Source organism: Sus scrofa, chromosome Y (assembly GCF_054392235.1).
Source record: "Sus scrofa isolate SSC_HxYL_T2T_F1_AM1 chromosome Y, Sscrofa_HxYL_maternal_Yorkshire_Landrace_v2.0, whole genome shotgun sequence".
NCBI lineage: Eukaryota > Metazoa > Chordata > Mammalia > Artiodactyla > Suidae > Sus > Sus scrofa.
In genome coordinates, this window is record NC_139402.1 from 3,600,098 (window position 1) to 3,621,930 (window position 21,833).

At 55.8% G+C, this 21,833-nt stretch overlaps 1 pseudogene across 1 annotated transcript; it reads right to left on the reverse strand.

The window, feature by feature from the left end:
- Positions 1–793: 793 nt before the first annotated feature.
- LOC146394332 (uncharacterized) lies at positions 794–21,447 on the reverse strand (annotated as a pseudogene). Its single transcript, XR_014836237.1, has 4 exons — positions 21,378–21,447; positions 13,959–14,328; positions 13,461–13,882; positions 794–2,054 (listed from the first exon to the last, which is right to left on the reverse strand). The product of XR_014836237.1 is annotated as an uncharacterized LOC146394332 (transcript).
- Positions 21,448–21,833: the final 386 nt, after the last annotated feature.

The window sequence follows — 21,833 nt, forward strand, 5'->3', positions numbered from 1 at the left end:
TCTCGACTCCAGGGAGGAGCAGGGAGTGGGATGGACGGGGAGTTTGGGGTTAGGATCCGAACACACACTATGACACTGAGAATAGATAAGCAATGGAGTCCTTCTGTGCAGCACAGGGAACTCTAGCCAGTCTCTTGGGATAGACCAGGATGGAAGAGAATGTGAGAAAGGGAATGGATATTTACATATGAGGGGGTCCCTTTGCTGGACAGCAGACATTGAAGGAACACTGTAAATCAACTCTACTCGAAGAAAAAAAAATTTAAAGCCTCTATGCACAAAAATTGGTATATATTTTAAGGGGTTCCAAGACGGCCTAACCCCTTGGGTTAAGAATACTCACCTTATTTCAACGCCCTCAGCATAAGGATGGAAAAGTTAAGGAATATATGTGAAATGGTCTTGAGAATTAAAAATTGTTTTGAAAACTCTTTCCCCCCCCAAAAAAAAAATATCAGAATGTCACCATGAGGGGCTCTAGTGTTAAATCATGATGGCAGAAGAACAGCCCGTGTGTTCAGCCGTCCCCTGGTTTTGCCACTGCTTTTTTGTGGCTGTTTTAACAGAAAGGACACCCTTTGACTGCTTCAGGAAGCATCTGACAGGCGTCTCCTTCCGCAGAACGCGCCTGGCCTCGGCTATGCCGAGCTCATATGATAAACGCCTTCCTGCCCTTGACCCAGGGTCTGCAGGGTCCCTGACGTCTCTGCACACCTTCCCAGGGCTACCTGGCTGGGAGCCCATGTGTCCGGCTTCTGTTCTCCCCATGAGACAAAGAATGGCACCCGTGCTGTGCGGTTTCAAAAATATTTTATTTTCTGGAAGAGCCATAATGTCTCAGCGCTGTGTCTTTACGGCTTCTCCCCACGCGGAGGGTGGGCCGAAGCGATGTGGGGACGAGGAAGACGGAGGCGCCGTGCATGACACCTGCGGGACAGGACGATGGTGGCGTGGACGTGCGTGTAGAAAAGGCTCACCGGATGCGCACGGACAGGTAGGGCTGGGGGCGGGGGCGGCGGGCGTGGCCGGGTCCCCACTGCCGAGGCCATTCATCCAGATCGACGCACACCCCACGCCGCGGAGGCCCACCTGGGTCTTCCCTCGGGTGACCCTCGACGGTTAAACCAAGCAGAAGGGCGACAACCCCAACAAACAGCCCCAAGTCCTCTGCGGCTGGCGCCCGGGGCGGGGCGGGTCCCCCGCGTGACCCCGCGTGGACCGTGCCCGCTGCCTGGCTGAGCGTTCACGCAGAGCTAACACTAGCTTGGTTTCTCGAGTGTTCCAGATCTCGCTGATGCCGTGTGCAGGGTCTCCAATCTGTATTTCCTAGGAGTCTTCTTTGCTCCCGTCCCCGCCACAGACGGATAAAAGGACTGGGGGGTAAGCTGCCAACAAGGACGGTGGGGAGTCCCCTGGGCGTGTTCCGAGGAGCCTCAGCTCTGCTCGCGGGAGGAAGCCGGAAAGCACTGGGCGTGGCTGTGTCAGTTTGATGGGCACTGGGGTTTGCATCGGAGAGTTCAGAGGGTCAGGCCGCAGGTGCACCTGCCTTAAGGATGCTGTCATCTGAAGGTGGCGTCCTCTAGCCGGGAACCACTGGGGAGCCCTGCTGGGTCCTCGACCCCCTGGGAGTCACAGTATGCACTTGGGGAAGTCGGACGGTGACCTCGGGAGAGACCGAGCCAGGCGGGCGGGCAGAAATGGCTGGGATGGGACCCCAGGGAGGTATGGAGGTGACAGATGCCAGCATGGCCCCGGAGGTGACACTGCCCAGGAGTCCTTACCGCCTGGTGATGGCTTGGCAAGATGAGGGATGGGGAATGGCCTTAATCCTCATAGGTGGTCAACCCCCTGGGCCCCCACAGTGCAGCTGGGATGACATGCCTGTCGGCCGGTCTCCGGGGTCTGGCTGGACGCTGACCTCTGGGGACCGGACCCTCCGCATGGGAGTCTCATCAGGCCACTGGCCCACGCAGGAGACGCTCTCCCGACGCCTTGGCTTGTACCTGGAGGACACGTGAACGGATGTCTGCACAGCAACCGGAGCTTCTTGGGCCCTGAAGGGTTGTAAAGAGAAGGAGAGAAACAGCAGCGTAAGCGGTTAGTGGCCGAGAGCCCAGCCTCTCCCCAGCGCCCAGATCTGCGTTGATCACGTCATGGTCAGGCGACTCGGACCCACCAGGACCTTCACGGTGCCTGCTTTTCCTTCCCCCTCATGAGTCTTGAGGCACAAGGCAGACACGCGAGATCTGAGAGGCCCCCAACACGGGCTCTGGACCTTGGGCAGGTGCCAGGGGGCATCCCTGAGCCAGGTGCCCACCTGGGGGCTGGAGGATGGTGTACGTGCTGCCTTAAGGCGGGCTTCCTAGAGAGGGACGTGAGGCTGAGATTCTGGAGCACAGCTCTGAGGGAGGGAAGGGGCCCCATCAGGAGGGCCAGGTGACATGAGGGAGGCTCCGGTCACCCCCGCACCTGCTCCACGGGGGGCTCTGGCGTACAAATGGAGAAATGCCCCTGGGGCACAGAAGTGTGCGGGCAGGTGCGCATGTGTGCATGTGTGCAGTCACTGTCTCCCCAGCATGTGTGTGTGAGTGTGTGTGAGTGTGTGTGTGTGTGTGTGTGTGTGTGTGTGTGTGTGTGTGTGGGCCATCTCTCTGCCCGGCGTCACTCTCTCCCTGGCCTCCCCCAGAGATCCCATCTTTGTCCCTCGGAGCCCAGACAAGGGTTAGGACCCCCGCGGAGCTTCCCCACTGGACTGTCCCTCCCCCACCCCCAGTCGTCTGTGCTGCCCCCTCCGTGTGTCCGCAGTCCAGAGGAGGAGCAGCCTGTCCACCAGGTGTCCCTGGCCCTGTGCCCAGACGTCGGCTCAGGCCCAGATCACAAGGTGCCATCACGACCCAATCACGTGGCTTTCTCCCCAGATGCGAGTTTACACGCGGTGCCTCTGAGCCACATCTGGCAAAATACCGCACCTCCCAGGACGCGGAAGGAGCTGGGGAGAGATTGCTTCGTGGAGCGCCGTGGGCTCCACGGTGTCCCCCCTCCCCCCAAATTCCTACCCCCAGGACCTCAGAGTGGGGCTGTCTTAGGAGACGGGTCTTTCAAGTGGAGATGAGATACATGAAGTCACGTGGGGGGGGTCCTGATCCCCCAGGACGGGGGTCTTTAGAAGAAGAGGAGGTCAGGACACAGACACACTCAGAGGGACAGCCCTGTGAGGACACGGGGAGGAGACGGCCATCGACACGCCCAGGAGAGAGGCCTCGGTGGGGACCCGCCCTGCCCGCCCCTGGGGCTCAGGCGCCAGGCTCCAGGACCGGGAAGAATCACGCCTGGTGTGGAAGCCGCCCCGTCTGTTACTTTGTGGCCCCAGAAGAGTCACCCACTGAATGAATCAAATAGTACATAAATTGAAATTCTTTTTCTCTTTTTTTTGACCGCACCTGCAGCATGTGGCAGTTCCCGGGCCAGGGATGGAACCTGAGCCACAGCAGTAACGACACCAGATCCCTAACCTACTGCACCACCAGGGAACTCCGAAATCCTAGCAATGCTGTCCAATAGAGGCGCCACTAGCAGTGTGGCTGCTGAAGCTGAAATCAATCAGGATTTGATGTGATTCCCAACCCAAGCCCTCCATGAGTCCACGAAACATCCGAGCATGTCGCAGCCCCACGTGGCTGGCAGCTCCCAGGGGCAGGTCTGGAGCTGTCTGGCTGCCCATCCGTCTTGTTCTCCGTGGAATTCCTCTGTCTGACCCTGAAGGACACACTATTTCTCTTGTCTGCACTTTTTTTTTTCTTTTAAATCCAAAATGTGTCTACCGGGATGGTTTCCCATTCATCTTGGTCCAGGGTGCTGTTAGTGCTGCTTCTGTCTCAAGGAGCATCTTCGAAGCCTTGCTTCTCCTCCTGTGGGTGGGCCAAGGATGGCAGAGCAGCCAATACGCCAATCTCCTGTTAGTGCACGGCTCAAGGCAGTGCGGGTTTTATAGCATCCTGGGCATTGCACATCCCTGACAGAGGAAATAGGGGCGTTCCCGTGGTGGCTCAGTGGAAACGAATCCAACGAGTGTCCATGAGGATGCAGGTTCGATCCCTGGCCTCGCTCCGTGGGTTAAGGATCCAGCATTGCTGTGAGCTGTGGTGTAGGTCACAGGTGTGGCTCAGACCTGGTGTTGCTGGGGCTGTGGTGCAGACCTGCAGCTGCAGCTCCAATTCCACCCCTAGCCTGGGAATTCCATGGGCTGCAGGTGCAGGCATAACTAGAAACACACACAAACCAAATATCCTAAGAAACAGACATTAGTTTCTCAAGGTTCTGGAGGATGAAAGTCTGAGATGACAGGATGGGCAGGTTCCGGTCCGGTAAGGCTCTGCCCCTGGCTTACAGAACCTTGCAGGTATGGCCAGTAAAAAAAGAAAGAAAGAAAAAGGAAAAGGCAACTGAGCCTCTGCAGCAGGAGCTTCTTCTTGCTTCCTCTTTTCTGGAGATGGGTGAAGGAGCCTCGTGTGAGAGGTATGTTCTTATGGGGAGGTTGTCACCCCCAGAAGGTCCTGTCTGCCCTTTTTTTTTTGTTGTTGTTCTTTTTACAGCTACACCCACGGCATATGGAGTTTCCCAGGCAAGGGGTCAGATCAGAGCTGCAGCTGCCTGCCTACACCACAGTCACAGCAACATGGGATCCGAGCCGCATCTGCCCACTACCCCGAAGCTGGATCCTTCACCCACTGCACGAGGCCAGGGACTGAACCCACATTCTCATGGATACTAGTCGGGTTCTTAACCCGCTGAGCTGCAGTGGGAACTCCCAGAAAGGATTCTTTGCCAGTACTTTCACCAGCACCTTGGCCCGAGTCCCCAAAGACTCACTTGGGACCCTCTGGCATCCAGGACAGTAAGGGGACAAGTTTCTGAGGCTTTCGGCCCCCATGGCTGGGGTGACACATCATGGCAGCCACAGAAAATGGAAGCAGAGGAGGTAAGAGCAGGACCCAGCCCTGGGCCTGGCATCGCTGGAACCCTCTGGAACCTGGCGTCCGGGTGGGCAAGGGAGTCGGGAAATTTCGTCTGGTGTCTCTCCATTACAGTTGGGGGATGGGTGTGCAGCAGAACAATCTCTGTGACCGCCTGGCCTCAATCGTGCTGGCTCGGAACTGGAGCACTGCAAACTGGGGCAGCGACGTGCACAGGAACGGAGTCCTCCTGTGGCCCTGCTGACCCAGCCGAACCCCTTGACCACAGGATGCCGTGACCTGGCGTCCCACTGCCTCAAACACCGGACCGCAAGGCTCCCCCTCCGAATACCTGGGCCTGTGGTTTCCTCCAACGTGTTTGTCTTTGGGATTCAATGACTCGGTGCATTTTGCTACAAGGTTTTTTTAAATTTTTTTTTTTTTTTTTGGTCTTTTTAGGGCTGCACCTGCAGCATATAGAGGTTCCCAGGCTAGGGGTCCAATTGGAGCTACAGCTGCAGGTCTACACCCCAGCCATGGCAATGCCAGATCCGAGCCTCCTCTGTGACCTACACCACAGCTCATGGCAACGCCAGGCCCTTAACCCACCGAGCGCGGCCAGGGATCGAACCCGTGTCCTCATGGATGCTAGTCAGATTCGTTTCCACTGAACCAGGACCGGAACTCCCACCATGTTGGCGTAGTTATTTTTTGACTAACCTACAGCCCCTGAGGGGGATGTGGTGACTCACGAACTGGCCTTACACGTGATTTCTGTTTTGCTTTGTTTTCCATTTTAAAAGTTTTTCCCCTTTTTCTTTTTATGACCTGCGGCATATGGACGTTCCCAGGCTAGGGGGCGAGGCGGAGCTGTTGCCGCCACAGCCTACACCACAGCCACAGCAACGCGGGATCCGAACCCCATCTGCCATCTACACCACGGCCACAGCCACACCGGATCCTGAACCCACTGAGCGAGGCCGGGGATCAAACCTGCATCCTCATGGATACTAGTCGGATTCGTTTCCACGGAGCCACAACGGGAACTCTTAAATCACAGTCAATTGTGCAGTGAGGGAGGCGAGATGTATGGTTTTCAGAATCTCTGTGCCAGACGGATCCATAATCAAAGTCAAGAGGTGGGATTCGGGTCCCAACCCTTGAGAACTTTGTCACAGATGCACCAAGACCAACGAGGGGGGCGGGGAGGGGAGGGAGAGGAGCCGGGCGTGGAGGAAACGGTTAGCAGAGTGTTAAGGGGCTGGGGCAAAGCTCAGCCGGGCACCGACTATGTCTTATTCACTGTCTGTCTGCTCCAGGCTTGTCTGTGGAATGAGATGCTCGAAGGGTTTCCGTGGGTGATTCATGGCAAAGGGGAAAGTCACTCAAAGGTTCTCATAACCCACGTGGGTACGTGTGGCTCAGACACCACCCGTGTGGCCGAGGGGGCTGGCGGAGGCCTCAGGTGCGTGTGCGTGTGTGCCCGTGGTGTGTGCGTAGGGGTCCCCAGCTCGGTTCAGCTGGGTGTTATTTGGTGGGCTCCCGCAGTGTTTCTTACAGACAAAACCACACCGAGCGAAGACAGACAGCAAAGGAAGCGCGCACCAGCCCACCGATCGCGTTGGAAGAAACGGGTGCTTTCCAAAGAAGCGAGACAGCAGAACGGACCGTCCAGGGCCCCCTAGTTCAACACTGACCCTTCTTTCAAGGTTGCTCATCACAAGCTGCCATGTTCGTTTGTTTACATTTTTCCAAGAAGTCGACACTCTGTACACTGGAGGTTGTTTGCTTGTTTGTTTGTGTGCGGCCATAGCCATGGTGCACAGACGTTCCCGGGCCAGGGCCAGAATCCACATCATAGCAGTAAGCAGAGCCACAGCAGGGACACCACCAGGTCCCTAAAGAACAGAGCCACCAGGAAACTCCCTTTACACACCGTTTTAAGCACCTGTTTGGGGAAACACTCACTCCTATGTCCTTTCTCTTCCTCTTTACTAGCTTATTCCAGCCCCTTTCTGTCTTTTGTTGTCTTGGAATTTTGTGCAGACAGTCAATAACATCCAATGTTCATGCTACTGTCACCTCCAAGAAGCTTGCTCCGCTGGTATGAAGATAGGAAAAGATGAGATATTGAAGGAAAACAATTTTGTCTTCATCCTAATTGTATCCATGCTTCACAAACGTGTTGATCCTGTGGCCTCCAAGAGAAAGGTACCGATGAAGAAACGAAAAATGACAGAGAGTCACGGAGTCCTGATGACATCAGTTGAGGTCCTGGATCAAGCCATACCTGAACACTGCCCAGGACATTTGTGTTACATTAAAAAAAAAGAAGAAGAAGAAGAGGAGAGAGAGTCACGTGACCCTGCAGGAAGGTTGGACTGTCATGAATTGGGAGACTCAAGCAAGCATTTGATCTTTCACGAATGTTCGAATGTGGTCAGCTCATTTCCCCTTGGAATTGGCTCAGGATCACACTGGGGCTTCAACCGGCAAATTCAGACAAACACCCGCACTGCCCAGGGGTGCTCAGCCATCTAAGGAACCATGGGTGGGGGGTCCTAATTTGGTCGGAACAGAAGGTTTCATACAGTCCATCCAGATTGGGAGGGGTGCTGGTGACAGCACCACAACGTGCACACAGCCGCTGCTGACCCCAGTGGCCTGGATCTGAGATCCCTTTTGATTCACGCAGAGGAAAACCTAACAGCACATCCTGGGGTCTTGACACAATCTTAAACCCCCAGAAGATGCTAAATCAACACGTGGTCCCTGCTCCCGGGCCCTAAAAATCTGACTTGTAGAGATAAGCGTGCATGCAAGGTTCACGAGACCAGTGGTGCCCAGATGTACCCCCACCCACAGGCATCTGACCTTTCAGCCCACCGACTGGAAGGCTCTGGTCTGCTTCCCCATATTTCTGGAACCCTCCTGGACCAGCCTCCCAGCAGCCGGCCCGCCGTCACCTTAGGCTCACACTATTTCCAGCTAAAAGCTGCCTTTGCAAAATTGGCTTCTAGGGCCACGCGGCCAACTTGGCTCCAGGAGGGCGATGAGGCTTTTCCAAAAGTCCTGGCCCGCATGTTGGAAGCACACGGGGTGGGGACTCACGGGGCAGGCCGGGTGTTACTTGAAAGATGCTAGCACGTCTGGCACATCTCAGCGGGGACCTGGGTGCTGGCCCTGTGGGGAACTGGAGCCTCGCTCTGGAAGATCCCCCGGAAGAGATCAGGAGCTCGACTTTGTATTTCATGCACATTCCTTCTGTGGAATTCACGTGTGGCGCGTCCCCAGACCCGATCTGTGCTGGGGGTCGGGGTGGGGGCCGCTTATACGAATATCCTCTTACAGAGATGGAACCACACAGGAGGCACAAAAGGGGTTCAGCGTGTTCCAGGGACGGCTTTCCTCTTTGGATGAGCTGTGTGAGCTGTGTGATTCCTGTTGGCACAGCCGGGTGCCCCAGCCTGGCGAGCGGGCTTCAGATGCAGCCCCGCCAGCCACAGGCCCAGCTGCCCCGGCTCCAAGTCAGGAGTCCATCCATGCCACCCCTCCTAAGTCCAAATCCACTATTCTCTGCCAGCCCCTTCTATCTCTGTGATGCCTCTGGACCCACGTTTTTTGTTTTTGTTTGTTTGTTTGTCTTTTGAGGGCCGCACCTGCAGCATATGGAGGTTCCCAGGCTAGGGGTCCAATCGGAGCTGCAGCTGCTGGCCTCCACCACAGCCATGCAGGATCTGAGCTGCGTCTGCGACCTACACCACAGCTCACGGCAACACTGGATCCTTCACCCACTGAGCGAGGCCAGGGATCAAACCCGCAACCTCATGGTTCCTAGTCGGATTCATTTCCACTGCGCCGCGACGGGAACTCCTGGGCCCATATTTTTCAGCAGCATCTGCAAAGCATCCCAGCTTCAGCATGAACATCTGGGACGTGGGGCTTGAAAAAAAGCAGCCACAAGAGCCATGGTACGAGGCGTCGTGATGGCTTGACAGACATTTTCTGCCTCCCCCCCTTTTTTTTTAAGCTGAAAATAGCTTTCGAAGGAAGAATCCGATTCCGAGCCCGATTCTTATCCCTGAATGTCACTTAGGTTGAATTGTACCGGGTTAACTTCTGCCAAAGAATCCTGGGTCTCAGGGACGGGGGCTGGGGAAGGTATAGACCGGGGGGGAGACCCCGGGACTGTATTCCTTCTCCCAACCCAGCCCGCGTGGATCTCACTGGGGGCAAAACAGACTTGCCCAGCAAGCCAGCAGCCCCGGCTCCCGGCCCCCTCGACGGCAGCCTGTTCCTGTCCTGCTTCAGTTTACATTTTAGGAAGTTCTTTCTTATCGGCCGGGCCCCCAGCCTCCTTTATAACTCTGGGCTGTGGATGCGCAGCTTCCGTTTCTCTGACGCTGTCGCCTGGAGCCAGCGGGCTCACTTCCGGCCACCAACTGTCCTTTGAAAGAAGCCAAGGGTTCCGGCACCTGTCTGTACCTCTTTGGGGAATCTTCCAGCTTGGGACGGATGGGGGAGCCACCCCAGGGACATGTGGGGACATCTGAACACAATACAGGATGCCAGCACACTCTGCAGAGAACACCAAAATGTCCTCAAAACAGAGTCTAGTAGGATGCTGTTTTTTATATATATATATATATATATTTTTTAATTTTTAAAAGTTTTAAAAACATTTTTTTTAATTTTTACTGTAATGATTTTTTTTCCATTATAGCTGGTTTACAGTGTTCTGTCAATTTTCTCCTGCACAGTAAGGAGACGCAGTTACACCTGCATGTATATGTTGTTTTTTCTCACACTATCTTGCTCCATCATAAGTGACGAGACATAGTTCCCAGTGCTACAAAGCAGGATCTCATTTGTTCTATATATACATATATATATATTTTAAAGGTTTTCTTTGCCCTGGGCCCATTCACTGATTATTTGCAAAATTTAGTCACACCCTTTTTTTTTTTAGGGCCAAACCCGCAGCATCTGGAGGTGCCCAGGCTAGGGGTCCAATCAGAGTTGCAGCTGCCGGCCAACCCCAGAGCCACAGCAACGCAGGATCCAAGCCACGTCTGTGACCGACACCACAGCTCACAGCAACGCCAGGTCCTTAACCCACAGAGCGAGGCCAGGGATCGAACCTACATCCTCACGGATACAAGTCGGGTTCATGAACCACTGAGCACTGAGTCCTAGCCACACTCTTTAATTCACTTTTTTAATCTGTTAAGAAAAAAAAAAGCTGAATATCAATACTTACAAAGAAACAAGTCAGAAGGGTTTTTTTTTTTTCCCTGACTGCAAAAGTTTGCTTTTTTTCCCCCTAACTGAAGCCTATGTGGGCAGTGCCTATAAATATATATTAAGCAGTTATTTGGCAATCTACCTAAAAAAAAAAAATTTAAAAGAAGAATATTATTCCTAAGCCCTAAGGGAGCGGCAAAGATAGCAACACAATTTTTTTAAAATTTGAATGGCAAATAATGGAGGTGAGGTTTTATTTACAGACACACCTGGGTGTGCATCGGCACGTGGGGACTCTTTATGATTGATTTTCTCGCCTTGCGATCTCAGGGAAGTTACATAACCCTTCTCCTTAAGCCTCTTCTCTTCCCCTCTGTCCTGTACAGGTGGGATCCTGGGGCTAGTCCCCTGGTGCTGTCAGAAGAAGGCTGCAACGTGATGTAAATACCATCATTTGAACTCTCTGTCTGGTCCTCGGTAACCCCCTGGGCGACTATGAGACGTAATCGTGATTTATAGGAAACCGCATTTCGGGGGCTGGGGGGCAGTCCCCCAGTGCCCTCTGGATGTGTTGCCTGGCCTTGGCAGAGCGGGAAGGCAACAAGGCACGTATCCCCATTTGTCCCCCTCTTTGCAGCCTTTTGAGATCAGCCCTCCAGCCAGATTCAGCAGCACCCCACCAGACCCCAGAGAGTGCCTCTTGCTGGAGCATGCTGTCTGGAGGTGTTCTGTGCCTCGTCTCCATTCAGGAAGCACCCGAGGGGCCCCCAGGAGGCAGGGGGCCTCCCTGGAGAGGTGATGGGTGGACCTGTGCCCTGAGGGATGCAGAGGAGGAAAGAGCAGCCTCGTCCCAGACACCGAGGAAGGCCTCACGCGTGACGCCCCCCTTCCCCTGTGACACCCGGGCACTTCCCAGCTCCGTGACCTTGGCTGAGAAACCACCTAGGTTTCCGTACCTGAGATGCGGAGGCTGGCATCCATCCAGGACAGCATTTGGGAAGGTGTTCTATAGACCATAGAGGCCTCGGGGAAGGGGAGGGAGGGAGTTCTCATTCTGTCTAAAGGACGGTGGTTCTGTTCTGGTCTATTGGGGGGGGGGGTGTCTATGTACCATGAGGCTTCCTGTTTCACAGCAAGAAACATGTACGCGTCAGGACCGGCAGACTCCCTCCACGCCTGGCCATGAGAACGCCAGGACCCTGTGTTTCCATCCTGATTGGCCATAACCCTCCCTGCAGCCCTGCTAATACCGGCCTTGAAGGACAGACCCTTTCGTGGGTCGCAGGACCAATTGGCAGACGGCCGGTTTCTAACTGACGGGAGGGCATTCTCTGGGCAACGGAATCCACGCCGATCTGTGGGGGTTGCAATGGCACGTGAGGAAAAGGAGCAAAGGGGAGGCTGACGATGTCCAGATGGAAGGCATCACCAGATGCGAAGGGGGGCCCCTGGCTCCCGGGCTGGGGGGCTGATCCTGCGGCCAGAGGCACAGACCCTGCAGAGTCTCCGTTATGTAATTCTGGACTCTTCCTTGGAACCCTGTCTGCTGAGCCCTCCTAAGCAGGCGGGTCCCAGGACTGACCCACCGGAACCTCAGTCCTCACCCAGGCTCACCCCAGATTCAGCCCCCTTCCACCGCTGCCCTCCCACCCACTGGCTGAACCCACCCTCCTCAGGGGCTGTGCTTGGTATCATTTTGGATCTGGATCCATGTGCCATTCATAGGACGCAGACACGGACCCCTTTCCTCTGAGCAGGGGGTGTGTGTGGGGGGGGGAGGGCACCAGCTGGGGGGTAGTTTTTAAGGCATCACATTTGGGATTGTGATTCTGAAGCTTTCATGCTGCTTCTTCTAAGCTAATTGCATCTCATACCTGCAGCAGCACCTGGCCCTTCAGCAACTGATCAGAAGGACCTGCCTGGTCTGTTTAGAGCTGAGCAGAGCGAATCTGAGGCTCTGATTCTTGAGTTGGGGGTGGGAAGATGAGGGGGGGTGGACAGGGGAGATGGGGGCTGGGGCAGGCCCTCTGCACACGCACTTGACAGCTTAGGAGAGCGTTTAGCAGCCAGCTTAGAGAACGCCTTCAGAATGCATTTTCATGGGGGGGGGGTGTCAGCTCTTTTTTCATCCCCTCCTACAGTGCTTGTTTGCTTAAAAATGGGTGTCCCCTCCACTCCCTCCTGGTCCTGGGTCTGGGGACCAGCGTTGGTGGCAGGAGCCCTCGCTGTCTCAGCACCCATTTCCAGCACAGGAGAAAACCAACCCCCAGACGCACACAAACCCTCACCGCCCCAAATCAGACAGTCTGGCTCCCCTTGGGTTTTCCGAAGATTCCCGGGGACGAGGAGCGTCTGTGTTTCTAGTTTACTTAACCCTCAAGCATCTGGAAAGGGTTGGGAGGTGAGAGATAAACAGAAAGGACCGGTCCAGAGCCGGGCTGGCGAGCGCGGAGGCCACCTCCCCAGGACGGCTGGGCCCCAAACAGCCCGGGTTTTGCCCTCATTACCCCAAGCAGGCGTCCCAGCGACCTGCGGCTGCATAAATTGGCAGCCTACTTAAGCCGGGTGTTTTTCCTCACACGTTCTTGCTGCACAGGAGCGTCAGGAGGGAGGCATTTTTCTCGCTAACGAGATGTTTATTTAAGTCACAAACTTGCTGGGCACACCTCGCGGAGGGCAAAGCGTCCCCTTTCCCCCCTCCCCTGGGGTAGGGGCTAGGGAACCAGGTACCAAGCCCTCTCCCGAGTGTGTCTGCGCGCCTTGGAGGGGGTGCCTGGAGCGTGAGGAGGGCGCACCGGGCTTTCGACCTCTTTTCCGTTACTGGCCAGAAGTGTCCCTTTGCGGTGGATGGCGCTCGGCCCCCCGCGCTGCCCTCTTCACGCACAGACATGCGGGGCTGCCCCCGGGACCTCAGCGCAGGGTCCCCGCGCCCCCGGGCAAAGGCTGGAGACCCGGCAGCGCGCGGCACACAGCAGGTCCCCGGGAGCTCGGTCCCCCTCGGCCCCGGGCCGCTGCGCAGGTGGCGACCGAAGGCGGGAGCGCCTCGCGTCCTCGGACCCGAGGCGCCCGGTCGGACTAGCCGGGAGGGGCCCGGCAGGCCGGCGCCCGGACCCCTGCACGCCCACCCGCCGCCGCCCGCGCCGCGGCGGCGAGTCCGGGGCGCAGCGCCCACCCGGGGACGGTCCCGCGCCCGGATCCCGCGCCCGCCGCGAAGTTGTGGCTGCCCCCGCCGGCCCCGCAGGGCGGCCGCCCGAGCGCACTCACCCGCTCTCCCCGGTCCGTCCCTGAAGGTCAAGGCCAGGTGGTGGCGGCGGGCGCGCGGCGGGGCCCGGGGCGGGGGGCGCCGCCGGGCCGCCCAGCCCCCATGCCCGGCGCCGGGGCGCCCTCAGCGCGGCGGGCCCCGGGGGCCCCGGCGCTCAGATGCCGTGGTCACAGTCCACATCGCGGCAGATGTACCAGAGGATCACGTAGAGGATGAGCAGGATGGCGAAAATGAACAGGGCCACCAGGATCGCCTTGGTCACCGGCGAGATGAGCGACTGCATGGCCCCGGCGGGGCGCGCGGGCGGGCGGGGGGCGCGCGGGGGCGCGGGGCGCGGCGCTCACGACCCCCGAGCGCGCCCGGAGCCCCGCGCCGGCCCCGCGCCGCATCCGCAGTGCTCCGTGCCGGGGACGGGCGCCCGCCGCTCCGCCGCTCGGCCGCCGATGCTCCCGGCGGCTGCGCGCGGGATCCGACCGCCCGGCGCCGCTCCGGGCCCCCGCTCCTGCGCTCACCGGGCCCGGCGGCCGCGGGGCTGGGCGGGCGGCGCGGGGGGCGCGGGCGGCGGGCGGGCGGGGGCGGCGGCCATGGGCGAGGACGCGGACGCGGACGGAGGCGAGGAGGCGGCGCGCCCGGCAAGTCCCCGCAAACTTGGGCGGCGGCGAGACGGCGGGCGCGCGGTGACAGGTGGAAGCCCGGCCCCGCGGGGCGCAGCGCGCGGCCGTCTGCGGGCGGCGGGGGGCGCGGGAAGGAGGCGCGGGGGCGCGCGCGGGGAGGGGCTGCGGCGCGGGTGGGGGGGGGACGCCCGCCGCAGACCCGGGGAGGGGGAGCCGCGCGCCCCTCCCGCCTCTGCGCGCGGTCCTCTGGCTCGGTCTCAGCCTGGGCAGTCTCCGTCTTCCCTCTCCGCGTGCCCCCCCTTTGATCCCCTCTGTCCGGAGCCCCCCCCCTCACCCCGCTGCTGGTGCTGTCATTCCGGAGGCATGAGGGGTTGGGGGCGGGGTGGGGCCCCTTCCTCCTCTTTCCGGGAGTGAGATTGCCCTGGGAAGGGGAGTTGCGGGCTGCGGGCTGCGTCCACCTCACTGCTGACCTGGTGGGGAGGAGTGCGGGGGGGGGGGGGGGGGTAGGGCGGAGACAGGGGCAGGTCCAGTCCCCAGGGGCCAGAGGCAGGGCTTACGTAAGGGGGCACAGCTCTGGGGTAAACAGGGCCCGGAGAGGGTGGGCCTCCCGAGTAGGATCCAGACTTCTGCCCTGCAGGACCGGAAGCCCCCCCCTCAAGTGCAAGGCTCCCACCCTCCTGGGCTGAGAGCCCTGTGGATGAGGAACCAGACCTTCCCCTCCCACACGCAAACACACACACACACACACACACACACACACACACCCCAAGTGCAGAGAAAAGAGGTGGGGTCCCTCTGGCCAAGCCCAGTCAGGGATGGAGTGAGTTGGGGATTACAGGTCAGGTGTCCCAGGGCCTAGACCAGTCATGCAGAAAGCAGAACCCGCCCTCTCCCAGAGGACAGGGCGTTTGGGCCCTGGCAAGCTCTGGTTCCTGTCTCCACCACGTGTGGCCCCCAGGACCGGTGACCCGGGGCGGTCCAGCATGCCTGACAGAGGCCCTCGTGTGTGCAGGGTAAGGGGCAGCCCAGGGCAGGTGGCATCTATGCAAGACAACATCTATGCGTCCCCCTGACGCCCAGGACACGGGACCTGACCCAACCGGAAACAGCTTCCCCTCAGGCGCCAAGGGCAGCTGAGTGAGGATGCAGGCAGAATTTGTGGCAGTGGTCCTGGGGGGATGCTCCCAGGAGAAGGGGATCAGCCGTGGCCTCCTTCTCCCCTTCCTGAAGCCCATTCCAGCGTCTGCTCTCCCCCTTCTCAGGATGGCATAAGCAGGACGGAGGATACCCCCCCCCCCAACTGCTGGGGCCCCAGAGGGAGCCTGCGTCTCTCGGCTCCGGCAGCCGGAATGAAGGCTGCGCTAGCTGTTACTCAGATCTGCAGTCTGTGCCAGGAGCTGGGCCTGAAGGAAGGAAGGTCCTTGCAGGTGAGGTGACCCAGCCCAGCAGGCTTTGCATTCGGGCTTTCTTAAGGCCACCTGCGTGTGTGTGTGTGTGTGGGGGGGGGGGGTATCAGGTCCTTGCACGCACAGCAAACTGGTCTCTCCCAGGAAGCATCTGACAGGCAGTAAGACTGTCCATTTTATTCCTCGGTGGCAGGAAATTCAGAAAGGGACCTGCATTCACAGCCTCCAGCTGTTTGCTGGACCAAAAAAAAAAAAAAAGGTCTCTGCGTATGTCCATGTCCCTCCCATCACTCACACACACAGACACACAGAGTTCCTCTTTCTCGGGGGGCCCTGCTGGGGAGGAGACCCCATCTCTGAGGTTCTTTCTTCAGCTGCCCTTTGTGAAACCAATCCGCTGCCCACCACGTGTGAAGGCACAGGCGGTGTGGGAGGAGAAAGCTCACAACTCTTTGCTCACCGGGTGGACCTGGCTTTTCAAAGGTTTGAGGATGCGCTCAGTAGGGGGAGTGTTTTGTCCGTCGGTCCCTTGAGCCTCGGTGCGTTCGGGTGGGGGATTGTCTGCACACCCAGCTTCACTGCCGGAAGAGTGTTGGGGTGCAGGATGGTGCCCACGCTGGAGACAGAGTTGAGACTACGTTAAACAGTAGCCACGTCCTGCCTCCGGAAAAATCCTGAGATGCCCTGGCTCTGTGCACCCTCGGACCCCGCCTGCCCTGGCACCCTCATCTGGTTTTGTGCTCAGCCCGTGTGCCCGTGCCTGTGGCTTCATCCAGAACCTTCTCTTACGTGGAGGCTCCTATCCGCTCCGTGATAAGAGCTCCTCACTCATAGAATCGTTGTTATGTATTTTATTTCCATTTTTACTCCCGCCTGGGGTCACACACACCTGCTTTGTCCTCCTCGTCATGTCTCAGTTACGTTTAAAATCACCTCCTGTCGGAAGGCCACCTGCAGGGCCTCCGATGTGTCCTTGGAGGAATTTATTTTGGCATCAGATACACACGGGACTCTGAAATCAAAACTTACAGGCTCCTAAAACCTCTTTTGGGTTCCCAAATCAAAACTCGGGAGCTGCTAAAACCTCTTTCTAGGTCTGATGCCTTTCTGACCTTCGGGCCCTGGACCTCTGGCCTGCAGACAGCTGCGGGAATCGGTCCATCTGCTCTAAGCAACCAGAGCTGCCTGTTTTCCCGCCTGTGTCTGTTCGTTTGTCTAAACCCTTTCCTGGCTGCTGCGTGGATCAAGCCACCTGAAAATCCAAGCCAGACCCTTGCTCCAGGGGAACTTGAACTTGGAAAGTCAGCGTGGGTAAACGGACGCGCCTTCATCTGGGCGCGGGCAGTGTTTTTCGAAGGGCGGTTTGCGATTGCGGAGAGGGTGGTGAGGTGGATTGACTGCGAGCAAAGGGAATGTTAAGAAGCCCCGTGCGTTGTAACACAGCAGAAGGTGCCGCCTGCAGGAAGTGTCAGTGCCGTATGAGGAAGCTGTGGTTGTGTGCATGTGTGCATACGTGCGTGTGTATGTGTGTATGCGCACACGTGTTAGCTGGTGATGGAGCCTGGAGGTCAGAGGGGCTGGAAGACGTCCACGCCAACAGAGGCTGTGAAAGGTTCAGAAGTCACCAGGGCAGAGGCTGGGGAGTTTGGGCGGAAGGGTAAGTATACATATTCATCATAAGCAAAGCAAAGCGAAGGACACCTGTAAGGGACAGGTGCGTCCCTGGGCTGGTTTTTACGCAGCCGGTGGTAGCATTTGGGAGTTCGCAGGCGAGGACATCCGTGGCCTTGGGGCAGGCAGGCCAGAGCAGGGAAGGTCCCCAGAGGAGCCAGGGCTGCCCCATGACCAGAAGTTCCAGGGATCCCGCCCCCTGCTTTTTGATTGTTGGGCTGATGTCCCTTTGAGCGAGCGCTGGCCCCGGTCCAGCCGGAGATGGGTGTAGACCCCGGTGGAGCGGCTCTCTCCAGGCCGGCTTGTGGAGGAGACGCGTGTGTTTTGCTGATCGGACTAAAAGCCTCAGGGGTAAATCCTAGAGCCCGCTGGGAGCGGTCCAGCGCTTTATGTAGAAGATTGAGCATCTTTTTTGAGAGTTTTTGGACGGTGTCTTTCTCTGGCTTGACTCAACTGTCTGAATTAATCCAATAATAGTGGCATCGCTCCGGGCATCACGTTGGTCGCGCCAACGTGTTTTTCTGTCGTGGGAAGCGTGCCCGAGTGGTTCCCCACGTCCGTCTCCTGTGGGTGCCTCCTGGATTAACGGCCATGTCTCCCAAAGTTCAGCAGCATTGAAACTGGGTCAGGCGCCCCGTTCCCGGATCCCCCCAATTCAGGCTTATAAAACTCCATCTGTAAACCGTCAGTTTCTCTCCAGGTCCGTGGCTGGCGCGTGTGTATTTAAGTGCATTTGCGTCGTGGGGTTATGGTGGCAGACTTGAATTGAGCATGATGTTCCTCCTTGAAAGCTTTTGTAATTATTGGTTAGGTTGAGCCTACACATTGGCTTTGGCGAAAACAGACTTGCTCATTTGGGCAAAAGAAAGAAAAAATAAAATAAAAATCAAGCAAATGATCAAAAGCCACAAGAGCTGATGCAGCAACGCGGAATGTGTCCTTAGCAGCAGGATTTCACCTTAAGGCTGGGATGGCGTTAACATCTCTTTAGGGCTGGGTTTCTGCTTTTCTTTAAGGTCTCAGATTTCTTATCTTTAGGAGACATCTTTTTATGATTTGTCCAGACCCTTTCAAAGTTCGGGCGGGGCATCCCGGTGGAAAATAGCTACAATGTTATGCCGATGCTCTCAGTTGATTGAAACGAACGCTTTAGACATAGCTCATGTCAGACACAACGGAAGAACAGAAGTGCTGATATGGGACAGACGTCCATGTATTGCAAAATGCCTGCATCCCGGAGACGGATCTCACTGGCGCACGGTGCATGATCCTTTTCGTGCGTTGTTACATTCTGTTTGCTCGTGTTTTGTTGAGGACGTTTGCATCTGTATAGTCATCCATGATCTTGATCTGTGCGCTTCTTTTTCGTGGTGTCTTTGGTTTGGGCATCCGGGTGATGGCGGCCTCATAGCATGCGCTTGGGAGTGTTCCTTCCTCTGCAAGTTTTTGCGGTAGAGTTTCGGAACAACAGGTGTTAACTCATCTCGAAATGTTTGATGGAATTCACCTGGAAAGACCATGTCACGAGAAGCAGCTGTAACTCTTCTACCTAGTAGAATGGGGTCGCCTTACAAGGAGACAAAAAATAGGCATCGAGTAATAAAAAGGCAAGGCTCCAGGCAAGCTCAGACTTTACCCCAGCTTAAAAAAAAAAACAAAACACGTTATGGCAGCGACTCTGGGTCAGTGACCCAAATATAGAAGCCGTAAGAAAGAGAACATTTTACTTTTCAATGTTAAAACCACTTTGGTCTGTGTTTTATACTGCTGCCCCTTAGGTAGAGGGGTCCTTTCTTCCCACAGAGTAGGTGCTTGATAAAAATTGATGGTTTGGGGAGTTCCCATCGTGGCTCAGCGGTAAAGAACCTCACTAGTATCCAGGAGGATGCGGGTTCGATCCTTGGCCTCGCTCTGTGGGTTAAGGACCCGGAGTTGCCCTGAGCGGCAGCGTAGGTTGCAGATGCGGCTCACATCCAGCGTTGCTGTGGCTGTGGTGTAGGCTGGTGGCTACAGCTCCAATTCAACCCCTAGCCTGGGAACCTCCATACGCTGCAGGTGCTGCCCTAAAAAGATAGAAAAAAAACCTGATGGTTTGTTTCCGAAGTGAGGGGGCGGGGGGGGGGTTGAAATCCATTACTTTCTACGATGGCTGTATGGGGTGATTCTGCAGCAGACTGAAAATCAAATCAGGGAAATCCTGCCAAAATAGAACACTGAGGGCTTGAAGGAACATGCCCACATTTGTGAAACGCATCGCCTTTACCTCCCTGCCCTGGCCCTTCCAAAGAGGAAACCTAGGGGAACCCAGGTGGGCAAAGGACCTCCTGGTTGTGCCAGCTGGAAACTTAACAAGCAATTTTGTATTCTTTGAAAAAAAGTCTACCCTTCAGGCAAGAACTCCCACAGGCTCCTAAAGCATCAGGTTGAATGAGAAAGGAGTGAAGGTCCCAGTAGGAGAGAAACGTGGGGCTGGGGGGGCCTGGGGGGCACAGACAGACGATAAGAGTTCATGGGCTCCCCTTTCATGGCATCGTATGTGTGGAAATATTGCACACGAAGCCTGCTTGTTTGAAATACAAAGTGTCGAGCCCCCTTTGCAAAGAGGCTGGTGGGAAAAACCCAGCGGTAGGATTTGAACCCCACCTTTCCCCGGGGGGACAAGGGATCGGGGGTCGTTCAGCATCGGTATATTATGTTTTGCTTCTAAAAAGATGGAACACAGGGCTGCAGCCGAAGCGCCACGTCTGGCATCTTCCCCGCCTCTTCCACCCAGACCTGAAATGTCCAAGAATAAAGCCTGATTTGGGTGCCCGTTTGGGGCATCGGGAAACTCAGCATTTCCTGTTCTCGATGCAGTCGGATATTTATCCTCTTTTTTTTTTAAATCTTACATTTTTTTTTTAAGTTTTATGGCCACGCCTGTGGCGTATGCAAGCCCCCAGGCCAGGGACTGAATCCGAGCTGCAGATGCAGCACCTCAGATCCTTTAACCCACTGCGCTGGACTGGGGGTTGAAACTGTGCCTCTGCAGGGACCAGAGCCGCTGCCGTCGGAGTCTTAAGCCACCTCCCCACAGCGGGAATTGCTATTCTCTTCTTTCGAATTGAAGCATAGTTATTTATTTTATTTTGTTTTTTTAAGGAAACGTGATGGTTGCTTTTTATTCATTTATTCATTTATTTTGCTTTTTAGGGCTGAACCTGCAACGTTTGGAGGTCCCCAGGCTAGGGGTTTAATTGAAGCTGCAGCTGCCAGCCTCCACCACAGCCACAGCAACGTCAGATCCGAGCCGCATCTGCGACCTATGCCACAGTTCTCGGCAATGCCGGATCCTTAACCCACTGAGGGAGGCCAGGGATTGAACCCGCAACCTCATGGTTCCTAGTCGGATGCGTTTCCACTGCACCACGACGGGACTCCGAAGCATAGTTAAGTTGTAGTGCTTTTTTAGTTTCAGATGTGCCGGAAAGTGATTCAGGTATATGTATATTTTATATATTCTTTCCAGGTTATTATTAGATATATAGTCCATTCAGGTTATTATTATTAAGTTATATATGTTCTTTTCAGGTTATTGTATAATTATATACCTTCTTTTCAGATTATTTTATTATATAATATATAGTCTTCAGATTATTACCCATATATTTTCAGTATATAAAGTATATTTTTTCATATGATCATCTCTATTATATATGCTTTTCAGCTTATTTTATATATTATTTTATATTATATACTTCAGATTCTTACAGATTATACATATTCTTCTCAGCTTATTATTTATGATATATTCTTTTCAGATTATTTTACACACGATAGTTCTTTTCACGATATTATAATATATATTATATATTTCCTTTTCAGGGTATTAAATATTATGCATTTCCTTTTCAGCTTATTCTATGTTCTCTTCAGATGATTATTGTATACGATAATTCCTTTTAGGTCATTATAATATGCAGTAGTTCTATTTTCAGCTTATTGTTATATGTTAGATATATATTTCAGATCATTTTCCATTAAAGGTTATTGCCAGCTCTTGTGCGTGTAGTTCCCTGGGCTGCACGGTGGGACCTTGTCCTTTACCTGTTTTCTGTTCTGTAGTGTATCTGTGAACCCCAAATTCCTGATTTATCCCTCCCCCCTTGCGCCTTTGGTAATCACCGTTAAGCCCGCTTTTCCGTCTATTGGTGTATTTCAGACGCTTGTTCTCGAATTGCTCTCTGACCTTTGCACAGCGTTTGGGTCCGGCTGGTTTGTGACTCCAGGGCTGGGCTTCCCTTGGGGATGGGGACCATTCTGGGAGGACGGTCACACGTGTGCGGAGACCCGACACAGCCAGCAGGTTAAGGCTGCCCCCAGAATCAGCCCCGAGGGGGGTGTCCCGGACGCGGGCACCCGCCGAGCCGCGAGTCCTTTACGCTTATCTGATGGCGCCACCTAGCGGCCCTCGAGCTCCCGCTGCCCGCCTGGTCTGTCTCCACCTGCGGATGATGCGGGTGAAGATGCAGCAGTGGATCCACCTGCGCATCTGCCCCGGGGGATGCTGTACGCTGTGTCGCCTGCCCTCCTTCTGCTCGGGCAAACCGCAGAACAGGACGCGTACGTCCTGTGGGGGTTTTAGAGGCTGCTCACCGGGAGCGTTTCATGTTTAACTTTCTGTAAAGAAAGAAACTTTGGGTTG